The sequence below is a fragment of the Cibotium barometz genome, chromosome 46 (assembly GCF_041138505.1).
Source record: "Cibotium barometz isolate CiBa-2024 chromosome 46, ASM4113850v1, whole genome shotgun sequence".
Lineage (NCBI taxonomy): Eukaryota > Viridiplantae > Streptophyta > Polypodiopsida > Cyatheales > Cibotiaceae > Cibotium > Cibotium barometz.
The window spans coordinates 42,802,442-42,816,943 of record NC_141091.1 but is presented as its reverse complement, the minus strand read 5'-3'; positions in this window follow the sequence as shown (position 1 = coordinate 42,816,943).

Here is a 14,502-nt window from a genome sequence, read left to right as displayed (position 1 = left end):
TTGCATTTATCAACGCGTGTATAAACGCGTTTATATACACGCAGTAATACACGCATCTATACACAGTAATATTCACGGATTAATACACGCTATTATACACGGATTAATACACGCCACTACACACGGATTAATACACGCATGACAAAGAAAAACTGAAGAAAAATTGAATTCCTTTACAAAATTAAAAACTATTTTCTTTAAACCATCTCATAGTACATTACAGTATACATCATTACACAATCCCACTACATGCATTTACAACAATGAAATATATTCAAAAATAAATCATGCATATGAGATGATAGAAATGTCATCAATTTAGAACGTACAGTGACGGATTGGTTAGGGTTCGATCTCATCTTCAATAAGATCCATCCTTGCCAAACGATCAACATCAATATCCATTTGATCAATTTGTAAGGCTACGATTAAATTTATTCCACTATCGATATTCTGTACTCCATTGATAATGGTATCGATGTCCTGATCATCCTCATCAACATCACCATCATCCTCAATGGTAGGGTCATTCTCATGATCATGAGAAATGGCATGCTCATCCTCATTATCATGATCATCTCTTATTTCTTGATCATCGATCACAACATCTTCAATGGCATGTTCGACATCATCTTCATTGCGGCTTGTTACATCCTCCATATGCTCCATATCAGTGAATGTATTATACATCACTTTGGAACGTGGTGCAATAGGGATGACGTACCACCATTTAATGTCATGCACCATTGGTAGATAGATAACCTACTCAAATACACATAGTACAGTAATTAATTAGCATATCAAAAGTCAAGGGGTACACGAGCTTAGATATATATGTACATGAAACACATTAGTAAAAAAATGCATACCTGCTCACATTGTTGTTGCAATACGAGCCTATCTTTCTTTGTTTGCCAGAACTTTGTAGAGTCAATAGTTACATATCCACTTGCATGGCGTTTTATCGTTGCATCAGGCCCTTTTTCCACCACGTTCATTTGCCATTTGACATCCAAAACATACACAAAGAAGCGACGAAAGTCAAGCCTAAATATGTCTTGGATTATGCCACAATAATCATCCATTTTTCCATTAGCTCCCTCAAAGCTAATAATGACACCGCAATCTTGTGTATTTCTCTATATATTACTTGAACAGGCACAAACTGCTGATGATCCACCCGCCGCCACTGCAGAGGGTGGACGTGAGCACTACTCATCGGAAATTCCGACCGATGTGAGCTCATCTAAGCATGGAGGGAGCACCGAGTCATCATCTGGGTCTGAGTAGTACTCAGACTTATAGTATCACATTCCATATTGAGGATGTGGTTGTATATATTTTTTTGTAAACTGAAGCCATGGGCTACTTTGAGATATGGAATCCCTTGTATACATGTATGAAATTTTGATAGTAATATTGAATCGTGAATCGATAGTATTACATTCATGTCTGTCTTGAATCGTGTATTGACAATGTATGCATTCATGTCGTTCTTGTCTTAATCTCCCTCGTGCATATGTTCTTCGTGGATGGTCTAATGCACAAAAAATAAATAAATCCAGAGAGTGTTATTGGGTGCTGGAATGTTGGAACAGTATTCAGGCACCAAATAGCACTCTCTGGATTTTTTTTTTGCTCTCTGTTCGCGTGTATAAACGCGTCAGAACTGCTAAAAATCGCGTGTATATACGTGGATAATCTGTAAAATACTCGTGTATTAACGCATCAAAACTGACAATTACGCGTGTATAAGCGCATCTAAATTTAAGAAACGCGTGTATAAACGCATGTATTAACGCGTCTGAGTGCATCTGAACTGAACAGAACGCGGCTATGCACCCGTGTGTATGAGCGCGTCTGGCAGGTCCTCTACATGCGCTTTTACACACATGTCTGTGGCCGCGATGATACACGCGTTGATACACGGGCCCGCTGCTTTTTTTCACAAGTCATTTTTAGCAGTTAGGAGTGCGGGTATGAGCCCAATCCCTTGTAGTGTATGCAGTGCCCATGCTTCCAGGTGTCGTGATTGGTGGTAAAGATTATGTTTTCCTCCATGATATAGAGTGTATGTTCAATTTGAGTGAGGACTATGCCATTTCCCTTATTGCCCAGGCTTCAAGGCTTGAGAAGGAGGTTGGCATAGAGGATGACCATTCACTACTGGCTTTGGAAGCAACTTTTGATCCTGCAGAGGCCCTTACTATTTGTTTCAAAGAGGCTGAAAATTTCCAAGAGCCAGATGAAGCTGCCTTCCAGCTCACACAGGAAGCTATGAATCTCTCAGCACTTCACAAGGGAAAGCTTAAAGAAATAAATCTTTGGAAAGATGAACTTCTTATTGCTGATGAAAATGAGAAGGTATGATCTTGTTACTTTAAATCAAATACTTTATCTTGTGTTTAAATGTTTTCTAGTTGTGTATTATTGTCTCACTCCAATCTTTTGATATGTGGAGCTACAAATTGAGGATGACACATTCCTCCAGAGAACAAGTGGAAGCAGGCCGGCTAGGTTTGGCAAAATGTCAAGCCTAGCTAATTATATTCATGATCTAAGCAGTGCTAAGATCTTGATTTACCATAGGCAGTTGAGCAACAATGGAGAAGCCATTATTTACTTCTTTAAATGTTTGGCTAGGGTTCTAGGTGGACATGATCTTCCATGGCAAAAGGAAAAGATCATTTTAATAGAGAGGTTGTCTGCCATAGATATATTTGGGGATTATGTGAATAAGCAGGCCTCTAGGGCCTCTTACTTTTTGTCTTACACTTCTTATGCATTAGCATGTGGTGTTAAGGAGCCCAAATGTCTGGAGGGCTATGGAAAACACAAGCTCATAAGGTTTCGAGAGCCACCCATGATTGCATCAGGACACACAATCCAAGAAGAAGAACACGTGGAGATAGCTGAAGACAAGGATACCCCTCCCAGACAAGCAACAGAGGCAAGCATTGATAAACAGACAGTCGACATCAAGCCAACAAGGAAGAAAAAGAGTCCAATCAAGTTCAAAAAGAGAGTTCCGATTGGCAGGCCCTGGGAGGAGTAATAGGATTTAGTCATCAAATATAGCACAAACATTATGTTGAAGTTGAACTGATTTGTACAAAGTCTTTGATCCTCATCAGTTCCTTGTCCGTACGGACGATCAGTATCCTTTTGCATTTGTCCCATCACCGTACGACACTTCAATCAGTACTCTTCCCACACTCAATAGCTTCTAAAAGCGTTTGACACTCAGTACCTTATTGGCAAGGATCAATAGTGTGTCTAGCATAATTAAGTATTATTGATTAAATTTTTTGTGTGTAGCTCATGGATGTATTGATGCTTGTCAATATAGATCACATGTTTCACAAAAGAAATACTTTTGATGGAGTCTCAAAACATATAGGCATAACACCAAGAGTCACTTGTTCCACAGAATAAAAATCTATTGATTGAGTTTGAAAACATGTGGACATAACACCAATAAGTTACAAACTGCTAAAAGAAGAAGACATCACTTTACCATGTAGTGAGTTATATTGCAGGCTGTCCACGCGTCTTTCATTGACTTCCCAAAATGTTTAATTGCCTCTTCAAAGTTCTTGTAATCACTCTTTGTCCATGTTACATTGTCACAAAACATGAAGAGTTGATCAAGAGACCTCCACACCTCTGCCTTCACATTTTGTGCTTCCCCATCTGCCTCATGATCTTTCACGGCATGATGGACTTGCTTCCACAATCCATATTAATCCTTGAAACTGTTCTACCTTGCCTTACTTGCTTACTACTGTGTTTGGGTCGAGACAAGAATCTTCTTGCCTTAACACCACCAATAGAGGGCTTGATTGGTACCTCCTTGCCATTGGTAGACTTTTTAAAATCCTTTGTGATATGAACATCACCTCCATGCAGACCTATATCGGATAACACTTTTTCCAATGCATGAAGAGCATCCTTTCTATTTCTTTCGGGACGGAGTTTCCAAGCAAATCCAATTTACAAAAATACCAATTTCTCAATAATTCGACATAGAGCATGCAATGTGCATATGTGAACATTACATAGTGGAATGTCAAGAATGGCCTTGAAGTCAGGGTCAACTTTATCTCTATTAGGTGCTCTCTTCCACCATTTGGAATCCATTACTTGAGATGATTCTTTGCAGTAAAGACAAGGAGACTTTGAGTTACCTCCTTTACTAACGTTATACATGCACTTAAGTGTTTTAAGATCCCCCGCCATGTGCCACTCTACTTGAAAATCACCTTTTCCTACAACATGGAGATTCTCTCCTTGAACTTGTCTTTTAATTATTCTTGGTATTTCTGTGTGGTGAAACACCCAATCTAGTGTTTCATGGTCTTCTGTCTTCACTGGTGATTATAGAAAACAAAAGTCTTACTATAAAAGATTTGAAAACATTGACTAAAATCAAGTACGAAACAAAAAATGATCATACCTGGAACGAGCCTAACAACCATATGTGTTTCTTCGACTGCACACTAAAATACTTCGAACTCGCTTCAGTCAATGATGTATCAAGTGCTCCATTCATCAATGTAATAGTAATCCTTTCCATTTTCTTTTCCTTTACAACCTCACACTCATCTAGTTTGATAACAAATTTCAAAATTCCTTTGCACTCTTCAAATGTTATTCCATAAAACTCGACCATTCTTCTTTGAAGTTGTTGTAGATCTACAAATATATTGTTCCAAGGGTCATACACAGTGGTTCCTTTACCACCATGAAATATTTCTTCAATATGGATATATTGTCCAATAAACTCATCTATACTTTCATTCAAATGACATCTTATCCTCCACAAACACCATATTGGGGAATATGGGAATTTCCCATAAGTTTAGGACACGTGGTCAAAAGTTTGGATTAACCATAACTTGAACACCACTAATCCAAAATGAGCGCTTTATAGCTCTTTAGATTCCATTTTTCAAGCGCTTTCCAACAATAGGTCATATGATAGGGTTTTGAGAAACTTACAAACATGTTATCCATGTCCCCTGTTTTAAGTATTCAAAAATGGGAATTGGGAAATTCCCAAATTCACTAATATGGTGTTCACACGGTTGCTGGATTTGGCAGTAAAACTTGTTTAATCCTTTGATCTCTCAAAGTTGAGGATATCGCATGGAAAATCGAACTATATCCCTTCCTGCTAACTCCACTAACATCAAGAGCCTCTTGGATTGTAGTACCATCAACTTGATTATTGGATATAAAGTCCTCTACAACATTGCGTTTGATTGTTTTGTATTTTTTTTCTTCAATCAAATCTTTTGCTACACCACAAGAAAGCAATCCTTTCATTTGTTTAACTACTGGAAGAAGGTTGGGATCCATATTTTCTTTTGCAGGCTCCAATAGTTTCCTATAGTAACAACACAATATGCCTATATTATTCAACACTTCCAATCTTATTTTGCGTTAATGGACAAAATAGATATAGTCATTTGAGAGCATTTTTGAGTATAAAAAATAAAAAATTACAAACTAGCCTTGCTTCCTTAATTCTTCGCTTGCATCCACCAGTCCCAGCCTTCAAATTTGCAATGTTTTTAATCTTCTTGCTTTGTTGTCTATCTCCAAGCACGGTTCTCTTCCTTCTTGCTATCTTGTCAACTCTTTTTTACTCTTTGAATGCTCCTCAATTTCATTCTACAACTACTGCTCCAATTTTGCACGAATGGCTATCTCTTGAATCCTGGCCCCCTTTTCTTGTAGGTACATCATTTTATATGTTTCTGCAAATGCAAACTGTGCTGAAATATAACCAAGAAGTCCATTTTGTCTATGGCCAGCAAACCTCAGTAGTGTGGTTGGATTGACAAATGGAGGTGTAGAGTTTTTTACTAGACATTTTGGATATATGCTTCCATCGCACCATAAGTCAATATGTTGGAGCCCTTGTCTTCTCATATTTTCCCGTTGGGTTGAGCATTCAGCATCGTATCCTTTCATCTTTTTTGTGCTGGAGCATATTGTTCTTCTAAGTCGATGTGAAGATGGTGTAATCGCTTCTTCTGAGATTGTGACTCACTAGTATCGGCCATTTTTTGTGCTTCTGAGGTTGCAAAGTTTGCTTGTCAATCTCATAGTCTTTTTGTAACATGAATCATGGAAGTGTGGCGATATCCATACAATCATTAAGTTCAGTGATGGATTCTTTATCAGAGGCCTACACACGTCGTCAAAAGAGATGCGGAATCTTCGGGAAACAAAAAAAAAAGCAAAATCGTGTTAGTTAGACAAAAGATTATCTTATTCCTTTCTGAACTGACAGTTTGGTAGTCCTTTACTGATAGTTCTGAGCCACGTTTCCATGTTTTATTATTTTTGAGGTCTTTTAGGAGAGAAATAAATCGAAAAATAGTGAATTTCTTACAGGGCCCCAAAATGAGCTCCCTTTTTCCCTAATGAGTGAGCATTGACATGTCATTCATGCATCAGACCTTATGAATGCCACTTATGATCAGGTACTAGCACCACATGAGTGGTGCTAAGACCATGTGGTGTAGGACCACGTTGGTCTATAATGGCCCCTATCTACCTCGGGAACTTCATTCATTTCGAAAAATAGTGAATTTCTTACAGGGCCCCAAAATGAGCTCCCTTTTTCCCTAATGAGTGAGCATTGACATGTCATTCATGCATCAGACCTTATGAATGCCACTTATGATCAGCTACTAGAACCACACGAGTGGTGCTAAGACCATGTGGTGTAGGACCACGTTGGTCTATAATGGCCCCTATCTACCTCGGGAACTTCATTCATTTGTGTCAAGTTCCTTGTCACATCGCCTTATCTTCCCTTCACATCGTCCCTATACATTGCCATCGCCATCACCCCTTCTTCTTCTTCTATCTCCACAAGTAAACTGAAGCTTATAAATCAAATTTGCAGGCATGCTTTTCTCTCTATCTCTCTCTCTCTCTCTAATGCACACACAAAAACTTGAGTCGTCCCTCTACATCGCCATTGCCATCCCCCTTCTATAGCAACCTAAATCTCCTTGGAGACATTCATTCAGATCAAGCTCTCTGCCCTTTCTAAACCCTTGGTGTCGAGCTCTCTGCCCTTCGCATCGTTCCTCTGTAAATCGCCATCATCATCTCCATCGTTGTTCTGTGTGGCCATCGTCTAACCTCTACCTTGCCATTTCCTTGGTGTCGAGCTCCCCTACTGCCATCGCATCATCGCCATCGCTAAAGCATGTATTCTTGTAGTGCCTTATAGCTTGTTTACTGACCCGCTTTTCTTTCACTTTGTTTTATAGGGGTCAGTACCAAGCGATCAGGGGCTCACATACATCGCGTAAGCCCCCTATAGCTTGGTACTGATCCCCTTTTGTTTTCTTTTATTTTTGGGGTCAGTACCAAGCGACAAGGGGCTCACTTGCATCGCGCCTAAGCCCCTTATCGTTTGGTACTAACCCCTTGTATATTAAGCATGCTTGTTCTAATTGAGTGAAATATTTTTTTAGGCATGTCGGTGAATGAGTTAGACATTCTCTTGGAATCGGATGTTGAGGTGGAAGTGTTTTGCATAGAAAAGCAATATATGTTCCTATACAATGCATGCCCACCACCATGCTCCCGAATTGTCTTTAATGTTCAATGCAAAATTCTTTTTGCAAACATCAAGACTTCTAGGATTGTTTCGATGATCGGAAGCAGGATTAAGAAGAGATTGTTTCTCGTAATATCGTGATGTCCGATGGTGAACAATATGTTCATCCATCTGATTCTACAATAGACAAAGTCATGAAAAGAAGGCTTAACCATGATCTTGAAAAGATCCCCAACTACGGCAGTAGAGTAGAGGAGGAATTCCCAATACACTCAAAGAAGTGTCACCTTCTCCAATACAGTTATGGATTTTTTTGTTTTCTGCATCTCCTTACTAAAGACGCTGTCCTAGACATTGGCTTTACCAAGTAGTCAAGTCGAATCGAGGATGATGGAGTTGAGGAAGAGGTGGCTATCGATCTAATAGAGGAGAGGGTAGAGGGCTGAAAAGGAAATGTTTTCGGCTAGTACATCCCTTGTTGGAGTCGATGTAGCACCTATGAGTATAATCCCATTGGAAGCCAGTCCACCTAATGAGAATGAACAAGGGAACTTGTCACTTCCTTCTTTTCCCAGCTTTATTGTGGCATACCAATATGATTAGACATTATGCATCATTTTAATATTCATGAGTGAAGACTATTGCTTGGCTGCTTCTTTAGTAGGAAATTATAGTGAAGTAGACACGGGGTGGGTAGAGCAAGGAGTTGACAAACACCTCCTAGTTGATTCTGCAGTCTAGGACTCGGAGTATCTGCATGGCAAGGAGATATTAAAGGAAATGTTTAATGAAGCTAGGATATATGAAACCCATTTGCCTTTCAAGGAGGCTACAGTAATTGTAAACTATCTTGGTTTGGTAGATATGGGCAAATATATAGCATCTACCGTACATGAAGACAGTACGTTTATGATCCCTTTGTGGCTGAGATCCATGCTTGAGGGTGATGAAAATCAACATGTAATAGTACCAATTTTTTTTAGGTATTAGTATTTGATTTACGTGTATGTTTTTGATTAAATGTATTACATTGCCACTAGGTTTTTATATATGATGGTGATTTCCTAAAGAGAGCAAGAGGCTCAAGATCATCTGGTGCTAGCAATTGAAAATCAAAAGGTCATCGAAAGGATGCTGGTGTCGCTGAATATATAAGACATTTGAATCATCAAAAGGTACATACAATTTATAACACTTGCTTATAATTGATAGTAAGTTGACTTGAATCATGATGATTACAATTTTGATGCACAGACCATTATATTTCATAAAGAGTTCTCAAAATATAATGTGAAATTTCCTTTATTCGCATTGAAAGTACTCTCTAGGTTTTGTGGTGGATATGATGTGCCTTTGAACACCAAGAAAGTGGTACTAGTGGAGAAACAGTTTGCATTGTGGGTGTTTGGTTACATGGAGTTGTAAGCTTTCCTTTAGCTTGAGGGATTGAGGGTTCTACTCTTGTTTGAAGCAAGAGTGGCCACCAATTACTTTGGAGAGGATTAAGCCAAAAACAATTGAATTATTAAGAAATTCAACGTAAATGGCTCAGGATAGGAGAGCAGAGTAACAGTGCGTAAACACCATTAAGCTTTTACAAAGGGGGAGGCTTCAATTTATAAGAAAAAGTGAGCCCCTAACCAAGCAAACTGATTCTAGAATTTTTCAGATCAGTTTGGTAAATTTTTGACCATTTTTTGGTCAATTTAGCTTACTTTTTGGATCTAGTTAAAATAGGAGAGAGGAGAGATGAAAATATCTCATTATATTTTAGTTTAAAACTCCTCCACACATGTGAAATAGGTGCCTCCTTCATGAGGGGAGATTCCCACACTGAGGTGTCAAAAATGCATCATTTCCTCTAAATATCTCTTAATTTTTAACTAATAAACCTTGTACTCAGTCAACTCTTCATCTTATGTGAGCATTTACTTATTTTTGGGAGTTTTTCTTTTATTTTTCAATTTATCTCCTCCCTACATTTGGATTAATCTTATTGGTCCATAGGAACCTTATTTGGACCATAGTTCAAAATTTTTTGAAAATTTGGACCCTTAGGCTAAGGTTCTTTTTACCTATTTTCAATTAATTTTAATTGCACATTGGAAAGTTATTTTTGAATTTTTGTTTCAGGGGAAACCATTTTAGACACTAAGAGGATTTTTATATCAAAAAATATCTCAATTTTGAATTACCTTCCTCTAGACATTTTCTCTCTCCTGGCCAAAATAGGGTAAAACAGGATCTTTCTTTTATTTCAGAGAGGGGAATAATTATAAGATCATAAGGGGAGGTTCTTACACCTGCACACCTCAAAAGCTAGAGGGAGGAATCTTACACTTGTGCTCTACTCTCTGCACTTCTTCTATCACCATAGCTTTCATTTTAAAAGTGGCCTTTATTTTTTTGGCCGCTTCCTCTGATATCGACGTGCAATACTTGACTCTTATGCCATTTTGCATGCCTGAGCCCACAACCTCTATGTTAGTAGTGGACCCATAAGGTAGATCTTTTGAAGTTGCAGTTGTAAGGAATCTTGAAGCCTCACTACTACGCGATGGGGTGGGCATAACACCTTCTGCATTCTTGCTCGCCACTTGGTATCTACCTTCCCACAATGAATATGCCTTCTCGTCTATGAGGTTCGTTCCTATAGCGTTGGCCATATCGTCTTGGGGGTGGTGAATTGGGCTTTGGGTCTATCTTGTAAATGTCTCGTGTGGGAAGAACGCTTGGTCAATGTTTTTCGATCTCCATCATCATGCTTTCAAATAATGAGACCACACTATCACTACAAGACAATGCTGCCATACACGCATTTCATACACGCGATAAATTACGAACGCGTGTATGGTCACGCCTGTATTTGAATAGAATCGGGCGCGTGTATTTTAGCATTTAAGTTCGCGTATATATTTGCATTTATCAACGCGTGTATAAAAGCGTTTATATACACGCAGTAATACATGCATCTATACACGGTAATATTCACGGATTAATACACGCTATTATACACGGATTAATACACGCCACTATACACGGATTAATACACGCATGGCAGAGAAAAACTGAATTCCTTTACAAAATTAAAAACTATTTTCTTAAACCATCTCATAGTACATTACAGTATACATCATTACACAATCCCACTACATGCATTTACAACAATGAAATATATTCAAAAATAAATCATGCATACGAGATGATAGAAATGTCATCAATTTAGAACGTACAGTGACGGATTGGTTAGGGTTCAATCTCATCTTCAATAAGATCCATCCTTGCCAAACGATCAACATCAATATCCATTTGATCAATTTGTAAGGCTACGATTAAATTTATTCCACTATCGATATTCTGTACTCCATTGATAATGGTATCGATGTCCTGATCATCCTCATCAACATCACCATCATCCTTAATGGTAGGGTCATTCTCATGATCATGAGAAATGGCATGCTCATCCTCATTAGCATGATCATCTCTTATTTCTTGATCATCGATCACAACATCTTCAATGGCATGTTCGACATCATCTTCATTGCGGCTTGTTACATCCTCCATATGCTCCATATCAGTGAATGTATTATACATCACTTTGGAACGTGGTGCAATAGGGATGACGTACCACCATTTGATGTCATGCACCATTGGTAGATAGATAACCTACTCAAATACACATAGTAGAGTAATTAATTAGCATATCAAAAGTCAAGGGGTACGCGAGCTTAGATATATATGTACATGAAACACATTAGTAAAAAAATGCATACCTACTCACATTGTTGTGGCAATACGAGCCTATCTTTCTTTGTTTGCCAGAACTTTGTAGAGTCAATAGTTACATATCCACTTGCATGGCGTTTTATCGTTGCATCAGGCCCTTTTTCCACCACGTTCATTTGCCATTTGACATCCAAAACATACACAAAGAAGCGACGAAAGTCAAGCCTAAATATGTCTTGGATTATGCCACAATAATCATCCATTTTTCCATTAGCTCCCTCAAAGCTACTAATGACACCGCAATCTTGTGTATTTCTCTTTTCATCAATTCTTTGTGTTCGAAAATGCTTGCCTTTACACCATATAGCATTGAACATAGTGCACTGGACCAAAATAGAAGCAATATTTGTGTAAGCAATGTGAATAAATATTAAAAGCAAATCACTTACAACTAATGCAAAACATTAGTTCTATGTACCTTTGACATGCATCCTCGTGCATACTCCCATTCTTCCGCCGTGATATGCAGCCCCTCGTCGCTCTCTGCTCTCTCCATTTCCTCATGCAGCCAATCAACATGGATATCATTCGGAAGTGTTGCTAGATGCTTAGGGTACGCCTTCCGAGAGCCATGTTGCCTCCGAAAGAGAGCTCTTTCTGCTTGCCTTTTTGTCTTTGCATCCTCATATCTTGTAACCCATCTGCTCATCACATCACTATTAAGGATACAAGTGAAATTGAGATCATCAATCAATGTTCTGTCAATTACTTTACTCTGTCCTTTTCCTTGAGGCACAATAGAGGTCATCCTCAAGTCCTCTTCATTGCTCCATAGTCGTGGCAAAGAGCTATCCACCTGACCAAGAAATTTTGAAATATATACAAGAGACTCTTGTATCAACCAACCCTCGGCCATGCTTCCTTCAGGCCTTGCACTTTGCCTCACAAAGTCTTTTAAGGTCTTCATGAAGCGCTCTAGGAAGAACATCTAGCGTGCATGCACAGTACCACATAAAGCGATTTCGTCCACTAAATGCACAATGAGATGTAGTTGACTTGTGAGAATGGTTCGTCCACTAAATGCACAATGAGATGTAGTTGACTTGTGAGAATGGTTCGCGGAAAAGTCTCCTCTACCAAACAAACCACCTCCACTGCCATAACACGCGCATCATCCAACGTGGCTGGATCAGTTGCTTTGGAACTAACATATCTGGAAAAAAAAAGTACGTTATACCTCATGCACGTTCATTTTGCAAGGTATAATGAAGGGTGATCTGAGCAAGGGTTTTACATACCTCACAAGCTCGCCCATCTTATAAATACATTTTTTCAAACTCTTATTTGCACAATGGTCGATGCTAGTAGGTAGTATGAACTGCGCACATAAGAGCACATGTATGTATGGTTTATGGCATTATAAAATTTAATTTCAACGTACGTACAAGACTTGGAAAACACTTACTTGAAGCATCTTGTGCCAATCGTGGGACTTCAACCCATATAATTGCTCAATGCCTCTTTTCTTAGTGGTTGTAAAGGCTCCCTTCAATGATCTCATGCATCCAGTGGGAGTACGCAAAGTGGTGATGGCCTGCTTTACCTGCTTCTCCTCTTTCTTTGATATAATCCATGGTGCAGGCGGAAGACGAACGTGCCCACCCACCTCTCGTGGCCAAGCTTGACGCATACGTCCTGCGACCCGCAAGTCCTCACGTACGCTAACATTGTCTCGTTTACCAATAATATGTTCCCAAATACCAGATCCCACATTCTTGAAGATGTGCATGGGATCAAGAAGATGGTTGATCTTAAGATGGGTCCAATATGGCAGCCGAAAAAAAATGGAGTACCTACACAAGGGATTGCTCTATGTGACCTTTAATCCAATTAGAGACTACACAAAACAAGATTGAAAAAACATTACTATACTTGTTCATGCCATCTGGAGGAAGAATAGTTGTAGACTCCCAAATACGCTTCCAATCTTTTGCATGAAGTGTTTGTGGAGGAATGTTACTCTTACTAGCAACATATTTAGGATGATCTGAGGGGAGAAATCGATGATGATTATCGAATATAGTCTTACACAAACCGTCAGCATACTCATGTACTAACGAAGGGCCACAAACAGGACATGCATGTTTACCCGATGTTTTCAAACCTGTTAAAATATAAATAAAAGTTAGAATAATAAAGTCAATATGTATAATTAATATATATAGCCAATAGTAATAGAGTAGGGAGGTAATTAGAATTCTTACCAGAACAATCGCTGTATCCTGGAAAGTCATGCATTGTCCACATCAACACTGCTTTTAAGTCGAAGTGTCGAGAGGAGGGAGGCCTACTAATGTCCACCACCGCAACACCTCTCCATACTTCCTCCAACTCATCAATCAATGGTTCAAGATAAACATCCATATGCTTGACTTTATGTTTCCCTGGAATTAGAAGGGATAACATAAGATGTCCCTTCTTGATCGCCATTGATGGTGGAAGGTTGTAATTCACCAACACAACTGGCCACACACTGTATGCGGTGCTTTTGAAACCAAATGGATTCACTCCATCCATACCCAGGCCAAGTCTCAAGTTTCTGGGCTCTGTTTTAAAGCTGGGCCACTCATCTTCAATATGATTCCAAGCAGGAGTGTCTGCGGGAATTCTCCACATGCCATCATCCGATCGATGTGAGGAATGCCATGTCATGAGCTCTGCTATGGATTTGCACTTGAACATGTGTTTGATGCGAGGAATTATAGGAAAGTGTCGCAAGACTTTACGAGGTATATCAAAACTCTTCATATCTGTTCTGTACCTTGCTTCACCACAGGTGGGACAATGTAGAGCCTCCTTATGCATCCCACGAAAGAGAATGCAATCATTGACGCATGCATGTATGCAATCATAATCCAGTCCTCCAAGAGATGTCACATAGCGCCTCGCTATGTCTCTTGAGGTGGGTAGTCTATGTTCCTTTGGAAGCATGTTTGATAATAGCCTGCATCCAATATCATCAATTATAATTAGTCTTAAATCTTAAACCTTAAACCACTAATTCAAATTTGTAAGTTAGAATGCTTACTTCAACAATGCGTCAAGACTTGCATTGCTCCATCCATAAACAGTTTGTATATTAAGTAGTTCAAGTGAAGCACGTAAAACAGAGAATGTGCACCCTTCAA